The sequence below is a fragment of the Stegastes partitus genome, unplaced genomic scaffold (assembly GCF_000690725.1).
Source record: "Stegastes partitus isolate 25-593 unplaced genomic scaffold, Stegastes_partitus-1.0.2 Scaffold632, whole genome shotgun sequence".
NCBI classification, from domain to species: domain Eukaryota; kingdom Metazoa; phylum Chordata; class Actinopteri; family Pomacentridae; genus Stegastes; species Stegastes partitus.
In genome coordinates this window covers 326,165-332,812 of record NW_007578363.1, presented here as the reverse complement: position 1 = coordinate 332,812, position 6,648 = coordinate 326,165, and the positions used below count along the sequence as shown (strand labels likewise).

The following is a 6,648-nucleotide window of genomic DNA, read 5'->3' as shown; positions in this document are numbered from 1 at the left end:
ACACAACACACACACAGGCCATTCACATAACCTCTGCCGTAATGAGAAGCAACACGATGCGGGAGGGGATTGTGATTATGCCAGCGATGCTCGGAGGTGTAACACCAGGTGAAGGGTGTGCGTGCATACTAACGCCGCCTCGCAAAGACTGACAGCCTGTGTAATGATCCTCATTTAGCCGAACACTGGTACACATTAGCGAGAGGAAGGAGGGCTTTGGTGGAGGCAGAGAGGAGCAGGACGTGGTAATGGGAGGTCAGAGGAGGAAGGAGGGAGACGGACGCAAGATTAAGTTCAGACAGAGCGAGGACAGAAGATAAAATGAAGACGCCTGCAAGTTCCAGTAATGCTTTAAAGAAAACACTTTTATCTGTTGACAAAAGAACATTTTAAGGATTTTTCTCATATGGAAAAGTTACCCAACAGTCTGAAGATGTTTGGAGAACGCTGTCGGATTATTCAATTAGCTAATAGCGCTAATTTACAACATGTGGCATTGAAAATCTCAAAACAGAGAAACCCAAAGTTTCCTGTGGATTATGCTACATGATAGCAAGAGAGGAACATTCTCCATCCAACGTTCAGAAGATGTTCTCAAGATGCTATCGAGGCCTCCGGTGACAGAATGTTTTTGTTCCTGTGATCGTATTTATTAGCAAAGGAAGAACATTCTGGATGAAACCACAACAAAATCCAAAGCTGAGTTTGATGTTTTGTTGATAAGTGTTTACGGTCCACTAGTTCACGGCAAAGCGGTCCAACCAGCAGCCCACTAGTAATGTCACAATGCCACTTTGAAGTTTGGCCCATAATGGGTTTGGCATGAAAATGTAGAGGCAACCTGGGCCAAGCCACAGGAACTGCTGACTGTTATATCGTGGGACGCAGGTGGTTGCATGTGGTTGCTATTCAAGATGGCGGACAACCCTCAACAAGCCCAGTGAAAACTCAACTCGTAGGTAAAATAAAAACTTGACTAACCACCACCAAGCATCTGTTTCTACCCCATGGTCCTCCAAAGTATCTCTACTTCCTTATGATGTAAACTCTTCAATGCTTTAGCAAAACAAAGATGGAATCAGTTTATAGAAAACGTAGCACGGTCCGCTTTGGCACTCAGCAAAAGAAAAGTTAAAACTTAAATACGTCATCACAAAGCAGCTGTTTCTATCTCTGGATTCATATGATGACTCCTCCAACAACTGTGAACACTCAATTTTGACCCCATTGTTCTCTAAAACTGGTAAATGTGGTTTGGTCCACTTTGGCACTGAACCTCCTCAAACATTCTGAGGATGTTTTGGGGATTTTATTGACGTAATACTTTATGGAACTTTCTTCCATAAAACATTCCCACAGTGATAGCAAAAGAAAGGACGTCCTTGATGCAACGTTTGGCAAATTTTTAAAGAAGAACGTTGTTGGAATGAACTCTATTCTGCTTTTAAGAAGAACATAACGTGACTTGAACTTTGCAAAACTTTCTACAGTCGAAGTATTGAAGGTTTTTTGTGGGAGATTTTTTTAGATTTTTCAACAAAACAGCAAAAATGGACATTAGCTGGAGCTGCTCACTGCACTGTTGAGCTATTTTGTGATATACTTTGTTGACTTGGGGTCAGGGCATTGGGTCAGCCATGAGAGCAGATAGGTTTAAGGGCTTTGCTAAACAGCGCTAGCTTTAAGCCTCCACCTTCTGATCGGCAGGTCAGAACCGTACGTCTGTGGGGGCAGTAGGTGGTAGAGGTGGTTGGCCACCAGTCGCAAGGTTGGCAGTTCGATCCCCGCCCCTCCACAGTCGAAGAGTCCTCGGGCAAGACACTGAACCCGAAGCTGCTCCCAGTGGCAGCTCTGTCACCATTGGTGTATGAATGTGTCTGAATGGGTGAATGAGAAACACTGTAAAGAGCTTTGGATGAAAGCGCTATATAAGTGACCATTTACGTCTTCGAACATCCAGCAGCTCTCGTCCTCCTCCAGCCTCCATCTTGCTGCTGGACAGCCAAAGATTAAAATATTTTCAGCTTTCAACAAATGCTGACTCGCCTCTCGGTGTTGTTTCCCTGTAAACATCACAGGGTGAACATAATGAGAGGCAGATAGGAGGAGAGAGAGAACTAAAGTTCAGTGTCTAAAGACTGAGGAATAAATACCTCAAACAAGAGCGTAATAATAAGTGATATTTATAAGTCACTTCTTGAAGTCTATGCAATATTTTTTTTTTTTTTTTTTTGAGTTTTCAATCGTCTCCTCTTGGGGAGAGCAAAAGTGCAGCAGCAGCCGAACCAGCGTTGAATAGAAATGTGGGTTCATCTATATTTGGGAAGGCACATTGTGGGTTTTTTTTTTTTTTTTGGGAGAAGCTTGGCGGGGGAGCAACGAGAACCAAAAGTTAAATGACTTAAAGACATTAAAAGAACAAACTGCAGCTCTGTAGGAGATATATTTTATTCCAAAAGGAATGTGTCTGAGGTTTACTACGTTTATATCCCCAGTGATGAATAAAAAGAAAAAAGAAGCAGTGTGGAGAAATCAATGAGCAAATCAATGTTCATTACAAATGTGCAGGTTTGGACGGACTGTTTCTGAACGCTGGATTAAATAAACACAGCGGCGACTTCAGACTTTCTATCTGTGCAGAAAATAGAAGAATGAACTTAATCTGAACCATAAGAGCAGCACGAGAGTCAAGTGTGAGGAGTAGTATTAGAATAAACACATGTTCTACTTACAGCTCATCCAAATGAGATTTCAGATTAAAAACTCTCCACAAGTGAACAAATCCAGTCCCCAACAACTTTTTTGCAAACCTCCTGCCACCTCCTCCACATTTCTCTCCTTATGCTTCCCCATTTTTGCCGTTCTTGCGCCGAGTCGAAATCAAAATATTGTGAATTTTAAATGCATAAAACTTTCCTCCACTAATCTGCCTGAGTTAACTAACGCATTTAATCTTTAACATTTCTCTGGTAAACAGTTCCAGGCAGCACAATTACTGTTTCATTAACAAGCAGAGTGCAGGCTCACACGCACCAGGATACAGAACAACAAGTTTTCGCAGCGAAATCAATTTATTCAAATTGATTAAAGTATTCGCGCTCTTTGGAAGTTCAACTGCGGTGAACTCAGGTATGCAAACCTGCACCTGCTGACCAACACCAGGTCGATCTTTAACGTGACAGAAAGCTTCTTAAAACAGCAAAATATATGTTTTAGGAATGTTTCGATCCAAGCAAACGCCATCTTTCTGAGAGAAACCGATACAGAACACATATAAACCACAGACTGTATAAAAGATGGACGTAGAAATGAAAATGAAGCCAACCCGGAAGTGTCAAAAACCTGCAGTATCACTACGTCCACTAGCTGCTGGCTCCACAAAGCCCTGGCTCCCATAGACTGGAACTGGAAAAGAAGTGATCACAGATCACCAAATACTGCATTTCTACAGCTCAGGATTTTTTTCTTATTAGTTTTCATGGTCAAATCCAGAGATCAGGTGGCCAATCTGAAAATAAATCAATACTGAATTTTTAAAAAACCGTCAACATTTTGTGGGGCAAGGGGCGTGGCTGGCTTGATTGACAGTCGGCAGTGACGATGCAGACGAAGCGAGCAGAAGGCGGTAAATGTGGGCGGGCAGAGAGGGCCCGCCTCTCAATCCGTCTGACCAATCGCTGCTCCTATGGCTCCGCCCCCCTCCCACGATTTTTGCGTCACTGGCTCCAAAAATCCAAGATGTCAACCAGGAAGTAGCAAAACCCTGGCTTCATGTTCTCAGTGCAGAAACCAACGGGTGACGTCACGGTAGCTACGTCCATCTTTTATACAGTCTATGGTATAAACTAGAGGGTGTCGTCAGACAGTAGGAGTGCGGGCTAAGCTACATGTAATTAGCAAAGTAAAAGCCTGAAACACAACCAGTTGTTTGCCAAAAAAAACTTCAAAGCAGGAGAAGAAACAAACCAAAAACTTTCTCCGTCTATGAGAGAATACGGAGAAAAGATTTCAGAATTTGTTTACGTTCGGAAAGTTGTAATTATTCTTCTCGTAGATAAATCGTAGCAACTGGACTTGCTTGAAGACGTTCCACCTCAAATCCAAGAGGCTTCATCAGCTCTGACTGACTAGTTCCAGATACTGATATCCTGAAGGAGCCATTAACACCTGAGTTTCGGTTTCAATTGGGGGTTTGTTGCTCCTCCCCCTCGTTATTCAAGTCGTTAGTGCTCCCCCTACCACAACGGGGTTCGTTTTGTGACGAGGTGTGAATGTGGTTTAAGGATATCAGTATGTGGAACTCCCAGCTAGTCAGTCAGAGCTGATGAAGCCTCTTGGATGAGAGGTGGAACGTCTTCAAGCAGTTGTTCAGATTAAACTACGACAACAACCACGACCTGGAAGAATCTTCACAGACATGTTGTTCGTATGAGCTGGTGTCGTTTCATGCCGTCCAACAACAAAGACGATAAAAACACGTGAGCTGTTTCCATCCCTCATTTTGAGCATCAACCCTCTGAACCCTAAACTGTTTCTGGACGTTTTTACGGTTCCTGCACTTCTATGAAAACAGAACTACCATAAGCAAGGAGCGGGAAAATGTGCAGCATGACACAACTACAATGCTATAATATAAAGCTGCATTTCTGCAGCTATTCATTCTACAAGAAAACACTAAAAAATAAAAAACAAACCTGGATGTACAATATTTTCCAAGTGCCCACAGGTGTTATCTAATTAGATGTTTTCCACACACTCGTCTCCAATCTTTTTCTGTGAAAACACAAACTGCAGTTCAGCTGAAAAGTCCCAGAGTTTTCGTGACAGGACGGTTAGCTGGCAGCAGAGTTATTAATAGCTTCCTGGTGGTGCTGAGGAGAGCAGAGTTTGGACAATCTGGTCGGTGCAGTGGGGTTCATCCTTGGCGACTTTTTACACGAGACATGTCAAATGACATAATTTTGATGAAATATTACAATTTGAAGCTTGTTGGAAAATGGAAAATCTGCCAATTGGCCTGTTTTTACAGCTTCTTTCTCTGATAAATGGTGTCGTTGTGGTGATTTCTTGACGATAACACACTCTTCAAACCAACCACTGGGTTTTAGGGTGAGGAAGGTTGTGCCAAGTGAGTGCAAAACTTTACTGTGAAGTGTTTTGCCAACTTTTTTCCAATGCATAAAAACATGCTGTCGAAGCTCGTTTACTGACTAAACGCATTCCTTATCTACCTTTAAATATCACAATTAAACATTTTAACCTTAATCCAAACAGTAAAAACCTTATTCAGACCAGCAAACAGCCTCTAACGGTTTGTCTGGAGGACAAAATGCCTTTAAAACTGCTCATTCTCAAGGTCTAAAACTCAAATTGGACCTCAGTCAGATAACTGTAATTACACTCACGCACATGCCCCCGCTCCGCACATATGTAAATGCTTGCTAATAAATCTATTTATTTTGAAGGGATGCCTCTGTTGAATTATAGATGACCATATGGGAGGGTTGTTCTCTGAACTGAGGGGTTGAGGAGGAGAAGGGGAAAAAAAATAAAATAAAATAAATAAGGAGAGGAAGAAGGAGCAGAGAGGAGGAGGAGGAGGAGGAGGAAATGGAAGCAGACAGATGCCTGTAATGAGGAAACACTACTGTGCTTTGCCTCAACCCATAAACTGTCAGAGGTGATCAGAGGAGACGAGCAGATGGAGAGAAAGGAGAGGAAAGGACGCGAAGAAGAAGAAAGGAAAAGATGAGATTAAAAAAAACGGAGAAAATGGGAGAAGCTTTGGAGCGAAGAGATTTTGAAGTGAAGAAATTTCAAGGAAGGAGGAGGTGAAAGGAGATGAAAGAAGTGCAGAGGAGGAGGAGGAGGTGGGAAAGAGAGAATGAGGACGGATAGGAAAGAGGGAAACAACAACGGGACGGTGAAACGAGGATGATTGGGAAGAAAGAAGGGAAAATGAGATGGAAGAGGAGGGAAGCGTTGAGGAGACGGGAGGACAGGAGGCTGGTAGATTAACATTTATTCAGTGTGCTGAAGGGATTTGAAACATGGCATCAACCGTTTGTGTTTGGCAGATGGCCGGAGGAAGAGTGTGTTAACACTTCAACTCGAATCAGCCCTTTCCAAACTGTTCCAAAAAGAGCGAGGGGTTGGAGGGGTGGGGGAGGAGGAGAGGCGGCGGCGGCTCGAGGAAGGGAAGGAAGACGGCGTTTCTGAGGGGTCGCCGAGAGTGAAGAGCAAGAAGAGCAGAGCGATTAGCTGCCTCGGAGGGGATTTATCGGGTTAGAACTCGGGTGTTGGTTTAAGTCTCACAAAGCCGGGCCACAAATTTAGCTCCCGTGGCGGTGATCTGCCGGAGCTCAATGAGCATTTGCTCGGGTTAGAGGTTGCTGGATGGAGACCCGGACGGCTCTCCAAGCCGACAAGATCAGGCTTCAACCCATAAACATATCTGAACATCGTCTTCTTCTGCGAGACTTAAACCCTTCCTGCTGCCACCTACAGGAGCTGCCATGTTTCCTTTCTCTTTGTCAAACTTGAAAAAAAAACAAAAAAAAAGCACACTGCCTGCTCAGAAAACATCAAACATCTCTTAACTTCACTGGAACTGGTGAGTTGGAGGGAAACAGGCCACCAGGCTGAACA

The 6,648-nt window shown here is 43.5% G+C and overlaps 1 protein-coding gene across 1 annotated transcript in view; it reads right to left on the bottom strand.

Annotated features, from left to right (window-relative positions):
- The window catches only part of ptprt (protein tyrosine phosphatase receptor type T), a gene marked incomplete at its 5' end in the record, with an annotated part of 345,648 nt that overhangs the window by 50,846 nt on the left and 288,154 nt on the right, over positions 1 to 6,648 (bottom strand). The window lies entirely within an intron of this gene.